At 42.0% G+C, this 15970-nt stretch overlaps 1 protein-coding gene and 1 pseudogene across 1 annotated transcript in view; both read right to left on the bottom strand.

Moving 5' to 3' along the window:
- The window catches only part of PALLD (palladin, cytoskeletal associated protein), a 439505-nt gene that overhangs the window by 162338 nt on the left and 261197 nt on the right, over window positions 1-15970 (bottom strand). The gene's annotated exons all lie outside the window — the stretch shown is intronic.
- LOC116466008 (large ribosomal subunit protein uL6-like) lies at window positions 9395-10009 on the bottom strand (annotated as a pseudogene).

Here is a 15970-nt window from a genome sequence, read left to right as displayed (position 1 = left end):
ACACACCCTCTTCTCTTCCTCCCAACCCCTACCCACCACACTTAACAAAATCCACACCCCCATGAGTAATTCAGCCATTTATTTGGCCCACAATCAGAGGTAAAGGGCTGAATTGCTGACCTCACTAGTACATATCTAGATCCTGAATCTACACTTAAAAGAATGTATGGCACAGGATTTCCCTCATTGCCACTGAGCTGCAGATGACAAATTCATTAATTAAAAGCTACTTTCTGGCTCCTGGTATGTCTGGTCTTTGGGAAAGAGATTACAATCTGTGGCAAACAGTAAGTTAGCTTATAAAACCAGAACCCAGTTCTGCAGTGTGAGCTGGCTCTGAACTTCTTGCCCATGAACATGTAGCTAAATTAAGACCACATTGTGAAGTGGGTGACAATGGGATGTAATGTCACCTTGGCTCTGAGGTTATCCCATACTCTCAAGTACCCATTCTGACTTGCATTACCTTGAGTCCTCTTTGGATGGAATTTCCAGTACATTCCTACCCTTGTGTTCCCTTTCCCTATAAAATGCAGCAATTCCTAATCTCTCATGTCCTCTGGGCCACGCTCTGTGTCTCTCAAGATGGCTACTCATTATTTAGCAATTTTCTCCTTTTCTTCTTCTACTCTGTTTTTCCTTCTCCCTCCTTCAGTATCATCACTTCCATTTACTAAACCTTCTCTATTTTCAAATATTGTGCTGTATGTTTTACATACGTGATCTCATTTGTTCATCATTATTTTTATCTTCATTTTTCAGATGATGGCAATAACTTGCCCAGGTTAAAGCTAAGGACTAGAGATTAGATTCAGAATAACTTTTTCTGATTCCTAAGCCTGATAACCATCACATTGTAACAGAAGACCTAGAGGGGAGGCTACCTACTACAAAGAAATCATGTTCTTTCCTGTTTACATTGGAAATGGCGTATTGGGCAGTGTATAAACCCTCAATTCAAACAAGAAAAAGTTATCTGACGCAAAAGTGAGGCTTTAAGTGAAGCTCACTCAGCATGTTCTGACCAGGAGGAGGCAATGGAAAGAGATGATGAAGGTGTTGTTTACTGACACCTGGAGCCAAGACAGGTGTGGGAACCAAAGGAGCAGGTTAGAGAGAAAAGAAAACTTGCTTAGAGATGGTATGGTCATCTCTAAGCAAGTCTTGGAGATGAATCTCAAAGAGATAAATCTTTGAATCTGAGAAGAATCTGAGAAGCTGTCTTTTTGCCTAACGCATGCAGACCTGTTAGAAAGGGTTTGGAATAAACACACTGAGAGGGATTTTTTCTGAGCCAGAAAAAAAAAAACTCTAAAAGTTGGGCACAGTGGCACACATCTGTAGTCGGAGCTACTCTGGAGGCTGAGGTGAGAGAATCTCTTGAGCCTGGGAATTTGAGGCCGTAGTGTGCTATGATTGCACCTGTGAATAGCTATTGTGCTCTGGCCTGGACAACACAGCAAGATCCTGTTTCTAAAAAAAATTTTTTTAAATGTTCCTAAGGGCCAACATAGAGTGATTTTCCAGTCTAGAGGTGATTTATTTATAAAATATATTTTATATCAAACTATCATATGTAATATAGAAATATGTTACTTATAGGAAAATGATAGAAATTGGTCCTGTATTAAATTATGTTCTCTTAGGTCAAGTAACAAGGGTCCATTACTCACTCCTCTATTCATTAATATGTTTATTCATTTTATTCGTCTCTAAATATTTACTGAGCACTCACCATTGACAAAGTCCCATATCTATAAGAAGACAAATAGTAAGTATACTCTTTAAAGGAATTTCTTTAAGTGGTTTTTCTTCCCATATTCATATCCGTGGCACTCTGATATCCACAAGGATGCTGGTTAATATTACTGCAGTAAATATTTGTAGGTGAATAAAATAAACATATGAATAAATAAATAGAGGCATGAATAACGGACCCTTGTTATTTGACCTAGAAGAACATGATTTAATACAGGACCATGTGGGAGAGGGCTTCTAAGGCTCTGAGGCTCGCTTGGGGAGGAAACAGACAAAGGTCTGTGGGAGGCCTGGTCACTTCTGACCTGATGGAATGCGAGCTGCATTCATTTCTTTTCAGTTCTGGATTTTTGTACCTGATGCTGATCTAAAACAAAAACCATGGCCAGGGTACAATGGCTCCATGCACTGGTGTTCATGCTGTCTCGATCCCAGAGCAGCCCTGAGGTTCTTAACTCACTCAGAGTAGAAGTCAGCTTGTCCCACTTCCTGCTGCTGTGGTACCAGGGCAGCATCTCCAGGGAAACACCTTCTGCTCAACTCCTAGTGTCTTTTCTGTAAGTGTGTGGCTTAAAAAACACTCAGTCATCTACTTCATTTAAATACCTTGGACGTTGTGTGGCCTAAAAGTGCCATGTGTCTTCAGATCTTACTCAACCTCTATTCCATGTGGGGCTTGGGGCTGTGGAACGGCTGTGAACCTCTGTTTCCTCACAGGTGGGAAGGAGATAATGCCACCTGCTTAGCAGGGTTCTTGTGAGAATTAAATGTCAATGAAATGGAAGATTCTAATTAGAGTACCTGGCACATAGTAGGTACTCTATGGTATCTGAAGATTGGGTCTAAATTTCATAGAAAGACACTGAAATAATTTCATATATTAAAACAATGTTGTAACTGATTTCAAGCTCTGAGATTAAAAATATATCAAATTCTGTAGAGAATGGCATTTTTTAAGTTATACTTTACGTTCTGGGATACATGTGCAGAATGTCCAGGTTTGTTACATAGGTATACACGTGCCATGGTGGTTTGCTGCACCCATCAACCTGTCAGCTACATTAGGTATTTCTCCTAATGCTCTCCCTCCCTTTGCCCCCTACCCTGACAGGCCCCAGTGTGTGATGTTCCCCTCCCTGTGTCCATGTGTTCTCATTGTTCAACTCCCACTTATGAGTGAGAACATGTGGTGTTTGGTTTTCTGTTCCTGTGTTAGTTTGCTGAGAATAATGGTTTCCAGCTTCATCCATATCCCTGCAAAGGACATGAATTCATCCTTTTTATGGCTGCATAGTATTCCATCATGTATATGTGCCACATTTTCTTTATGTAGTCTATCACTGATGGGCATTTGGGTTGGTTCCAAGTCTTGCTATTGTGAACAGTGCTGCAATAAACATACGTGTGCATGTGTCTTTATAGTAAAATGATTTATAATCCAATGAGTATATACCCAGTAATGGGATTGCTGGGTCAAATGGTATTTCTGGTTCTAGATCCTTGAGGAATCGCCACACTGTCTTCCACAATGGTTGAACTAATTTACACTCCCACCAACAGTGTAAAAGCATTCCTATTTCTCCACATCCTCTCCAGCATCTGTTGTTTCCTGACTTTTTAATGATCACCAGAGAATGGCTTTTTTGGGGGGGGATAGGGTCTCACTCCAGTTGCCCAGGCTGAAGTGCACAGGCACAATCTTGGCTCACTGCAACCTCAACCTCCCAGGCTCAGGCAACCCTCCTACCTCAGCCTCCCCAGTAGCTGGGATGACAGGCACATGCCACCATACCTGGCTCATTTTTGTATTTTTAGTAGAGATGGGGTTCCATTATGATGGCCAGGCTGGTCTCGAACTCCTGGACTCAAGCCATTTGCCCGCATTGGCTCCCAAAGTGCTGGGATTACAAATGTGAGCCACTGCGCCCAGTTGAGAATGGCACTTTTATGTGTTTTAAATTCAGTAATATGTAAATGCTCAATAAACGCTTGCAATTATCACATGAAGCAATTTAAAATAATCAGACTTTGTATGTATGAGTCCCAAGTTACTTCGCAATGTTTATGACTATTACAAAATGAATTTTTAATGGATCCCTAAAAATAGACTTGTCCTTTCTTTTCTTCCCTTATAAATGAAAACCATACGGAAATAAGACTGAGTTTGGAGAAGAATAAGAGAGTATTACAAAGTGACAAAACCTAAACATGGTTCATTAGGAAAGAATGACTGAAATTCTAATCCTGTGCAGGTCCAGGATTATGAGGGAAGCAAAAAGAACGCCACTGACACTAGAATAGAATATTTCCTGCCGGGCATGGTGGCACATGCCTGTAATCCCAGCACTTTGGGAGGCGGAGGCAGTGGATCACTTGAGCCCAGGAGTTTGAGATCAGCCCGGGAAACATGGTGAAACCCCGTCTCTACCAAAACAAAAAACAAAAAACAAAAAAACAAACAACAACAACAAAAATAGCTGGGCGTGGTGGTGTGTGCGTGTAGTCCCAGCTACTCAGGAGGCTGAGGCAGGAGAATCGCATGAGCCCGGGAGGCGGAGGTTATAGTGAGCTGAGACTGCACCACTGCACTCCAGCCTGGGTGATGGAGAGAGACCCATCTCAGAAAAAAAATTCCCAAAGCCACTTTCTAGCTACCTTACAAAGAAAGGTGCCATATATAATATATTTCATGTAAATCCTGTGGATATGACTTTAACTGGAGGGGAAGAATCTCCGAGTTTTACATGCTAATAAGCCAGAGACTCCAGAGTAGCCCTACAGTGGACCACAGGAACACAGGGGACTCATTGGTGAAACTTCCAATTGGAGAAATGCTGTGCCAAAGACAGAGGCTTTGGAAAACACTGTGGGAAAAATATACTCCATGGAAATGTGTGTCTTAAAACTTTTCCGTATGAAAAACTAAAAATATTTCTTCCTTCACAGCAGTGTTCTAATATATAAGTAGTTTAAGAACTACTAAGAAGGAAAGAACAACAGAGATTTTTGTCTTTGGTTCAAACTTAACATTGATAAACACTTTGACTTACAAGTCTGTCCTGGGGTTGCAAGAATGACTGAGAACAAAAAATGCATCGGACTTTTCTAATAAGGCACATTTCTTTTCCTTGAGATGGTAATTCCTATTTCCTGTAGCTTTCCATCTGCTGAGGTTGAGCCATCCATACTTCTTGAGAAGGGCAGAACTCAATGGATAACAAGAAACCATTGTTCCATTTTGACATCAAAATAGATTTTGAAAGTTACAAGTAAAACAATAGGCATAAGTGTCTAGGTTTCAATTTCAAGAACCAGGTACCTGAAGGAGAAAACAGAAAAGTCTTTTCTTGGTTTCCCATAGCTGGACATTCAATATCCAGAATCAATCTTTGGACACTGAAGCCAAAGAATTTTCCAGCACGCTCTTGGGTGAGACAGATGTTAGACATGGGGTTTCTCTCCACAGAGGGAAGTAGTAAAAATCCTGGACTGGGGGAATACTTTTTAGGAGAAATTTGGAGGGATGAGACTATGGTGAAATTGCTACTTGGGTTCCTTCTGAGGCACCTGGTATGCCCCTACTCCCCACTAACTCACGAGAAAGAGAAGAGATGAAAGAGATCATAGAAACCTCATAGATTTGAGGGGGAAGTGAAAATCAGAAAAGTCCCATGCTGCAATTTGGTACTTGGAAGTAGGTCACCGAGCCCGGAGCCAAAAGGAGGTAGTCACAGTAAGGTAACCAAGGCGCTGGCTGTGTTTAGGCCCCCCGCACCCACTGCCAGAGCTGGGAACGAGGGAGAATCACAAGTTCCCAAACGCTCCTGTGGCTGTGAGATGAGAAGGCCAAAGAACCTGACAACCCTGCAGCCAAGATGAGGAGGGCAGAGTCTGTGCAGAGACTGAGGCTGGAAGTCAGAGGAGATTTGTAATGTGGACAGAGGCTGACACGCCAAACACAGGGGGAGGTGCCATGTGGAAACGCCAGGGAGGGAGAGAGGCCTCATGCCTTGCAGTTGCGGCAGCACATAACTTGCTTTTTTTTTTTTGAGACAGTCTCTGTCACCCAGGCTGGAGTGCAGTGGTGCCATCTCAGCTCACTGCAACCTCTGCCCCCTGGATTCCGGCAATTCTCATGCTTCAGCCTCCCCAGTAGCTGGGATTACAGGCGTGTGCCACCACATCTGGCTAATTTTTGTATTTTTAGCAAAGATGGGGTTTCACCATGTTGGCCAGCTGGTCTCAAACTCCTGGGTTCAAGCAATCCACTGCCTCCACCTCCCAAAGTGCTGGGATTACGGGCATAAGCCACTGCGCCCAGCAGGAAATATTCTATTCTAGTGTCAGTGGCATTCTTTTTGCTTCCCTCATAATCCTGGACCCGCACTGGATTAGAATTTTAGTCACTCTTTCCTAATGAACCATGTTTAGGTTTTATCACTTTATAATGCTCTCTTATTCTTCTCCGAACTCAAAGTCTGATTTCCCTGTGGTTTTCTTCTTCTCACAGGTTCCTCTTTCCCCAAAGAAACAAAGAAAGGATGGATGGGTGGGGTCCTTTGAAGCCGGGTATGGTAAACGCTACAGAGATTGAGTTAACCTGGAAAAATTGTGGTTTGAAACAGGAAGTGACTCAGTTTCCTTGAATAGGTGAGTGAGGTCTAGGTACCTTCCTGCCAAGCAGAGCAAGGTGAATTCATATTTTATAAATAAAGGTGCTTTTCTGCACGTAAATGGTACTGTGCATTTTAAAATCCTACTATACATGAATACTTAGGGGATGATTGAACTGGAAAAGTAGAGAAAGGATAAGATCAGTGGGGTCAGTATAATGAAGCATATATTGTGTGTATATATATATATATATATATATATATTTGTGATGGAGTCTCACTCTTGTCACCCAGGCTGGAGTGCAATGGCACAATCTCGGCTCACTGCAACCTCCGCCTCCCAGGTTCAAGTGATCCTCCTGCCTCAGCCTCCTGAGTAGCTGAGATTACAGGTGCCCGCTACCATGCCTGGCTAAGTGTTTTTTTGTATTTTTAGTAGAGACAGGGTTTCACCACGTTGGCCAGGCTGGTCTCGAACTCCCGACCTCAGGTGATCCATCCGCCTTGGCCTCCCAAAGTGCTGGGATGACAGGCATGAGCCACCACGCCCAGCCTTGTTTTTATACTTTTAATCTAAGAAATCCATTTGCACAGGCCCAGCCCATGGATCTGTGAGTCTAGCATGTAGTATTTCTTGGTGAGAGAAACTAGGGATTTCAACTATGCACAAGTGAGGGATGTGGGAGGGGGGAAAAAAAACCATTTTAAAACATTTAAAATTTACTGTTCGTGGTTACAAGTTTCCTTAGGAGACATAATATTTTTTTCTCTAGTCTAAAAAAATAATTTGGACTAACCTCAAAAAAGCTGGGTTTAATGTTTCTCAGACTGTTTCCAAGCAGACTAAAATACCAACAAACTCATATCCACAGGGAGAGGTTTATGGTTCACCAAGTTTGCATGATTCATGCTGAAGAACCTACACGCCTGAGATGCATGGATGTGCCTTCTGAATGCGACGTGTGGAACACACACACCCAAGCAGTGGATTCTTTAGAAGGGCTGCCTGACACGGAGGGCCACTGTAGAGAAAGTAGAGTCACTGAAAGGAAGACAGGAGAAAGAGGACAGGCAGCATTTCACATTCATTTTGGATCTGTATGGGAAAAGTATTCTGGTAGCAGCTTTGGAAATTTGAGTTGGATCAATATCTGAGCCAACAGTTTCAGATGCTTATTCAAATCCTCTTCAAAGCAACAGCTCTTGAGCTTGAAAAGATGAGTTGTAAACATTTAAAAAAAAAATAGCGAGAAGGAGCCATCGGATAGCTGGGCCAACCATGCTCAAACTGTCAGAGTTGGAGAACTAATTTAATATAAATGAAAGAGCATTTTAAATGGTCCCTATGATTAAATATGTTATTATTATTTTTTAAGATGAAGTCTTGCTCTGTTGCCCAGGCTGGAGTGCAGTCATGTAATCTCAGCTTGCTTCAACCTCCGGCTCCCAGGTTCAGGCAACTCTCCTGCCTCAGCCTCCCAAATAGCTGGGATCACAGGCATGTGCCACCGCACCCAGCTAATTTTTGTATTTTTAGCAGAGACGGGTTTCGCCATGTTGGTCACGCTGGTCTCGAACTCCTGACCTCGGGTGATCCTCCCACCTGGGCCTCCCAAAGTGCTGGGATTATAGGCGTGAGCCACCGCACCCGGCCTAAATATGTTAATTTTTATGAAAAGGCTTTATAAATTCTAAAGTGGTATGATGACATCTGTTACTATTGCTGTTGTCATTTTCACTTAGTCGTCATGCCGCCAACAGCTACAGCAGCCCAGAAGTGATGTGTCACATACCTCACCGTTGTGGCCCTCTGGCCATGAGGTCTAATTACAGATGGACATGGAACTGTCCTGAGATTTAGTTCTTTCTGTCAGAAAATAATCATAATGCTCATTTGAATCACAGAAATGGCTATAAGTAAACTAATAAATGGGAGTCGTTCTCATAATAGAAGATTTAAATTATTTCTTAATGTTTCCATTGTCATCTCAAATCATTACATGGGCACTGGACACAAATGATGCCAGCACCCCCCCAGTTGGTAATGACACCATCATATTTAGGGCATCAGCAACCTGAGTAATGACTCTTTTTCACAATTTAGCCTTCAAGGCACTCACCCTAGGATGTTTTTTTGACTTGGCAATGTAACACATTGGGATTTAGAAGTTATCTAAAATTTGTCACCTTGTAGATAAGAAATCTGAGGAAATCAACATTTCCAGCTGGGTACTGTATCAGTTTTCTGTTTGTCCTCACAGCTAATTCCTTGAAAGATCTGTTTGTATTTCATGGTGTCTACTTTCCTACCTTTCATTCTTTCAACACACTTCACTCAGGTTGCTGTCTCTGCCCCTTCCTGGAATGTCAACCAGGACCTCGTCTTGTCCAATTCAAAAGATTATTCTCAGTCCTCATTTGTTTTGGACACTGTGTAGTATTGATAAGATGGATCACTCATTTCTTTTCTTCCTGAAACATCGTCCTCATCTGGAAACTCTTCTGGGCTTTCCATCTTACTGGGTACCCCTTTTCACCTTCGGCCTCTAATGCTAGAGTGCTTCAAGGCCGGTTCTTAGAACTTCTTTCTATTTACATTCACTGCCTTAAGAGACAGCAAATAGTCTCAGGGCCTTAAACACAATTTCTCCTGTGGTGACTCTCAAGTTTATAGCTTGAGTCCAACATCTTTTTGATTTGTATTTCGAGCTGCCTGCTTGACATTCCCATATGGAAATCTATAAACATGCCTCAAACTTAACCTGGCCACAGACCTCTTGGTTCTCTTCCACGTCCCAAATTGCTTTCTCTTACTGTTCACCACATCCATAAATAATACCACCTTTCACGCAGTTCTTAGGCCAAAACTCAATAGTTATCCTCGATCCTTTTCTTTCCCTTCCATCCTGAGTGCTAGCCATCAGAAAATCCCATCATTCATGTCCTGAAAGCTCATCACTACTTTATTTTTCAATAGCTGTCTTTTATTACATTATTAAAATATCACAAATAGGTCTTAGGAATTATCTGACATCTTGTTTCTGTAGCTGTACAACTCTTAGATCTTGCTCATCAGCCTGCTGAACTGTCCCTTTTTCAGAGACATAGGTACCATCCAAAAATGTTCTGATATCCTGGTTTTTAGCTGTTGTGGTTTGCTGAGTCAAAGCAGCTTAATTTGAAACAAGTTCAATGTCATTTCCTTTAAGGATGAACTCATCCTTCTGAGCTTGGGATATTGAACAAGCAACACCTGGGCTCACCCGAACCCTGCAGATATATTTTTCGCTCAAGAAAGTTCTGACTTCTGCAATAGAGCTATTCTCCTGCATAATGACATTGATGGGGAAGTGAGCACACAGAGACCTCATCTTGTCACAGAAGCCCAGTGTAATGCCCTTGATCATCATCTGTGCATGACTACAGATAGCACGCATGGCAGCCAATTCCTATCTTCTCAGCATTTGTCAACCCGGAGCCTCTGCTCTTTCTTTCCAAGGAGCCCGAGTTCTATACTGACGTGACTGAAGTCCCTCTGCAGGGCTCCTCTGGGGCCTTTCACAAGAACTGTGTCCCTTCAGAGTGACGTCGACATTTTCTGGAATGTGGACAGTCTGATCACTGAGAATAGCCTTCATTCTTGCAGCAGATGCAGCTCCCATCACTTCTTATTGCCTCCATTAACTACTTCCACCCCACAAACCACCATGGTTTCTGGCCTGAACTATAGTAACCCTTCAAGGGGTCTTGCTGGCTTTCTCGCTACCTCCAGACTATTCTTCATGCAGCTGCCAAGTGTGCTATTTAAAAAATTAAATTAGATCATATAACTTCTTTGCTTGGAATTTTCTTGTGGCTTCTCATCATACATTGAATAGACACCAAAGTCCTTACCCTGGCTTGCAAGTTTCCTGTTTATTTCTCCAATTTTCATCTTCTACTGTATCCCCCTTCCCCATCATGTCCTATGCACTCCGACAGCCTCTCTCATCTCTTACTCTTAAGCTCCCACATGTCAAGCTTCTGTTCACTCAGGGCTTAAAAACGTGATCTTTCCCTGTTAGACATGTTCTTCCCCCAGATCTCTGCATGGTTTGCTCTTTTTATATAATTCAAGTCCCTGCCCATATTTTACTCCCTTGACCTCCATCTAAATTAGATCCCTCAACTTTGCAGCCATTGTCTATCCCTCTACCCTGTTTTTTTTTTTTTTTTGAGATGGAGTCTCACTCTGTCTCCCAGGCTGGAGTGCAGTGGTGCGATGTGAGCTCACTGCAAGCTCCGCTTCCTGGGTTCGTGCCATTCTCCTGCCTCAGCCTCCCGAGTAGCTGGGACTACAGGTGCCCACCACCACGCCTGGCTAAGTTTTTTGTATTTTTAGTAGAGACGGGGTTTCACCACGTTAGCCAGGATGGTCTCAATCTCCTGACCTCGTGATCCACCTGCCTCGGCCTCCCAAAGTGCTGGGATTACAGACGTGAGCCACCGCACCCAGTCACCCTTTTCTTTTTAGTACTTAACAATATCCCATATTATATTGTTTTATACTTGTTTTCCTATTAACTGTCTCCCAGACTAAAATGTAAACTTCACGAGGGCAGAGCCTTTGTCTTGTTCATTGTTCCATCCCCATGTGTGGAATAATGCTTAGCACAGTTGAGCCCTAAGCAATGCACACTAGGCATTCTTTGAACATCTGTATAGTGTGTATTGAATGAATGTTTAAGGACTTGGAGCCAAACACTGAACAGAAAGATGGGAGTGAGTCAGTGAGACGGGAATAGCACATTTTACTTTGAGATACTCCATATCTTGGTTGAATCCTGATTTTATCTAAAATCACACAATTGTTTTTCTTCAGACTGTTCCCATATACAAATCATCACCATGTAATGAGCTTAAGAAGCACCAGAATGGAAAATAATAGCATAATGTAAGCAGTATTTGAAAAGTAATACTTGGAAATCCACAATTAGGATCTTATCTCAGTTTTGTTCTGGAAGATGTCAACAGTAATTTTACTGTATAGCACTGAGGAACTTGCATGCACATCAGCTCATTTGAATAAACGTCAATCATTACCTTAGGCATGAAATAAACCATGTGTCAAAAGGAAGTTAACTAAAAGGTATACTCATATATAACCATCTTAACTAAGTAAGGATGACTAAAACTTTAAACACACACAATGGAAGAGCACTGATATTTTGCCAAAAATGTTAGCAGGAGATGAGGCTTCTGAAGTATAGATTAGCAGTGATTTCTTATAGGTTTTGTTACACATTTTCTCTAAATAACAAAGAAGGAAAGTTTGCATCCTTCTTCAAATTCTACAAGGACAATTACTAGAGGCTCTAAATACTCAAGGGAGATAATATTCTTATTTAAAAAGCTCTGAATTTTTTATCCTTAGATTTCTGACTTTTAAAGTATCTGTATTATTGTATACTATTGCATACCTACTATATAGTATGTACTTGTTGCATAACCTATTACCCCCAAATTTATTGGCTTAGAACAACAATAAGCATTAACTGTCTCTTATGGTTTCTCTGAGGCAAGAATTTGGCAGTGGTCTAGCTGGGGGTTCTGGCTCTGTGTCTCTCATGAGTTTGCAGTCAAGATGTTGATCAAGGCCGCAGTCAGCTAAAGGCTTGACTATGGCTGAAGGATCCATTGCCAAGGTAGTTTGGTCACACGGCTGGCAAGTTGGTGCTGGTCATCATTGGGAGGCCCCAGTTCCTATCCGCATGGGCCTCTACACAGGACGAATGAGCATACTCCCAAAATGGAAGTTGACAGAGAGGGCACAAGTAGGAAGCCACTACGCATTTTTTTTAACCCAGCCTTGGAAGTGACACACTGTCACCCCCACTATATCCTGTGAATTACACAGACCAACTCTGAGTCCATATGGGAGGAGACTACAGAAAAAGCATGAATACCAGGAGACAAGGTTCATGGGGCCACCTTGAATGCTGGCTAGGGTGGAGTTGGTATGGGTTCATTCTTCTCAAATCCCTCCCAACTCAGAAGCAAGGGAAGAGGAGGAGAGGGTGGGAGGCAGAGAGAGAGAGACAAAGGGGTGGGTTTGGGGGGTCAGGAAGCAGGAGAAGGAGGGAGGGAAGAAGAAGGTTAATGACAGAAATGTTGAGGTGTCTGAACTTGGGGCCAAAATGGGTTCTCAAATATTAAAAGAACTACAAGCCTATATACCTCCCTACTTTCTCCTTGTACTTAAATGGCATGTAAGGTGGGGATTAGTTTATTGATATCAAGAGGGGAGAGTCTTCTCTAGCATTAGTTCCTTTTGAGTAGTCAGGTGGCTGCTATATTTCCTCCAAGGATAAGCAATGAGAGTTTTCGTAATGTCAACTGAGATTTGCCAAAATCCTTTCTCTTGCTTGTTCGCTTTGCCATTGTCTCATAAATGTACTCTTAATATAGTTTAGCTTTTTTTCACCCCATGTAAAAGCTTTGGTCACAAGTCTAGGCTGCCTCCTCTTTCTTCTCCTCCTCTTCTTTCTCTTCTCTCTTACTCTTTTCATTCTCTAAATTTCTCCTCAAAGTTATTTTGTAATTATGTATACTATAAGTTTTAAAAGATTTTAGGTACTGGAAATAATAATCAATATACATTGGGAATTTAAGTAAGTTTTGTGGTCACTAAAAAGTAGCTTCAAGTTATGGAGGTCACCAGTAGATATAAATGGCAAAACAAAATTACTACCATATTTTCAAAGTATATAGATGCCAATGCTATCATATGCATGGAATAGTTATCAGGATCATTCAGAAGTGTGTTAATATTCTCTGTGGAAACAGAATAAAAAATTTAAAGAGGAACCACAATGCCACCTAATCTCAGAACACAGAACTGTACAACAGACTTTTAAAAAGGTACAAATCTAGAATATCTTAGTACCCGCACTCTTGCATAAACACCTTGGCCAAGATAACCATCTCTATTCTATGGAAAAGCAACATCTGCCTTTTATCAAGAAAATTATGGGAACTGATGACTGCAAGGAATGAAAATAACTCTAGCATGGTATTTAAGAAATAGACTTTTTTTTTTTTTTTTTTTTTTTTTAGGCGGGGTCTTCCTCAGGCTGGACTATAGTGGCGTGATCTCTGCTCACTGCAACCTCAGCCTCCTGGGCTCAAGTGATCCTCCCACCTCAGCCTCCTGAGTAGCTGGGACTACAGGCGCATGCTGCCAAGCCCAGCTAATTTTTGGATTTTTTTGTAGAGTCAGAGTTGCGCCATGTTGCTCAGGCTGGTCTTGAATTCCTGTGCTCAAGCAATCCACCCGCCTTGGCCTCTCAAAGTGCTGGGATTACAGCCATGAGCGCCCAGCCTACAAGAAATTGACTTTTAGTTTGAGCCTGATCTTGTGAATTCCTACATTTGGCAAGGGGGACTGAGTGTTCAACATCACCCGGATCTGTCATAACACCCCAGCTCTGACTCACTCCAAGCAGGCTTTCATGTTCTGTGTAATCCTCAGAACAGTGTTTAGGACAATTTTATTTCATCTCCCTTGGTTTTGTGAAAATGACCGGCCTTCCCATGCTACTGATTAACATGGAATTCCTTATGTCCTGTCCCTCTACCCACTCTTTTTCTAGTATTCTAACCACTAAAATCACAACCAAAGATGGAGACTATTTATAAATAACTGTAGGAATGATCCAGTGTTTATTTAGTCTACATTTGCTAGCAGGTTGCTGTTCTACCGAATGAACATGATACATGCGCATGCTAACCTCCTGGAGATGAAGTTAAACTGTGGAGTCCGTGCCCTGGGGTGAACTGTGTTAAGAAATGTTAATGCTTCCAAGTTGATATTAAGAACAGCTTGATACTTATTCAGTAATGACTCTATTAAGGAAAGTGAGATTTAGCGACATTAAGTTTCTTGTTCCAGGTCACACAGCCATTAATTGGAGATGTCAGGCATGGATCTCAGGGCTATCTGATTGCCAAGCTGCTATGACAAGCTATTGCTCTCCCAGTGTGGTAATCTACACTGGATAGATTTTAGTGTGTCCCAATACCTAAAATTAATTGCTTTTATAATTAATCAAACCTTATGTTAGCATGTATTATACTGCCTGAGAGGCTTCAAAAATATAATATGTGGACTGGGCACGGTGGCTCACACCTGTAATCCCAGCACTTTGGGAGGCTGAGGTGGGCGGATCACCTGAGGTTGGGAGTTTGAGACCAGCCTGACCAACACGGAGAAACCCTGTCTCTACTAAAAATACAAAATTAGCCAGGCGTGGTGGCACATGCCTATAATCCCAGCTACTCAGGAGGCTGAAGCAGGAGAATCGCTTGAACCCGGGAGGTGGAGGTTGCGGTGAGCCAAGATTGTGCCATTACACTCCAGCCTGGGCAACAATAGCAAAACTCCATCTAAAAAAAAAAAAATATATATATACATATATATATATATATATACACACACACACACACATATATAAAATATGTGATCTCATGAATGTAACATCTATCTGCTGAGTCTGTTACCTTCAGTTACCATCCAGACAGAGACAAATCATCTATCCAAATAATGGTAAAGTAAACCGGAAGTACAGTAATAAATGGGCACTAAAATGGAGAACACTTCCAATTAGAAGTATTAGGAAAGTCTTTCTGGAGAAGATATTTGAGAAGGGCCTTAAGGCATAACTAGGGGGTGGGGACAGGAGGCCACAGAAATAGTGTTTCTGTCAAACCCAGCTGAGGAGAATAACTTTTTTCTTCCAAACTCACTGAATTTTTCTTGCAGTTGGAAGAAAAATCTATCTTTGACTTCAACTTGCTAACTAAGACTATAGTCAGTGACTTTTTTTCAAAAGTGCTTCATGTACAAAGAAAAAGCATACTAAATAGTGGTCAATTTTGTTAAAAAATATATATATATAATTTCTGCAACATGGTGAACATATCCTAAACCACAAGTCAAACCTTTGTATAATCCCCTGGCCTTCAGTATAGACAGAACCTGTGACTTGTTTTTAACCAACAGAATATAAAGGTGATAGGAAAATGTGGTACATACACACCATGAGATACTATGCAGCCATAAAAAAGAACAAAATTTTATCCTTTGCAGCAACATGGATATGGCTGGAGGCCATTATCCTAAGCAAATTAATACAGGCACAGAAAACCAAGTACCACCTGTTCTCACTTATAAGTGGAAACTGGCCAGGCGTGGTGGTTCACGCCTGTAATCCCAGCACTTTGGGAGGGTGAGGTGGGTGAATCACCTGAGGTCAGGAGTTTGAGACCAGCCTGGCCAACATGGTGAAACCCTGTCTCTACAAAAATACAAAAAATTAGCTGGGTGTGGTGGCAGGCACCTGTAATCCCAGCTACTCAGGAGGCTGAGGCAGGGAGAATTGCTTGAACCTTGAAGGTGGAGGTTGCAGTGAGCAGAGATAATGCCACTGCATTCCAGCTTGGGTGACAGAGCGAGACTCCAACTCGAAAAAAAAAAAAGTGGAAACTAAGCACTGGATACACATGGACATACAGGTGGCAACAACAGACACTGGGGTCTATGAGAGAGGAGAGGCGAGGGA

The sequence above is a fragment of the Hylobates moloch genome, unplaced genomic scaffold, assembly GCF_009828535.3.
Source record: "Hylobates moloch isolate HMO894 unplaced genomic scaffold, HMol_V3 SCAFFOLD_3, whole genome shotgun sequence".
NCBI classification, from domain to species: domain Eukaryota; kingdom Metazoa; phylum Chordata; class Mammalia; order Primates; family Hylobatidae; genus Hylobates; species Hylobates moloch.
Note: the sequence above shows the minus strand (reverse complement) of the source record. Positions and strands in the feature narration are given on the sequence as shown.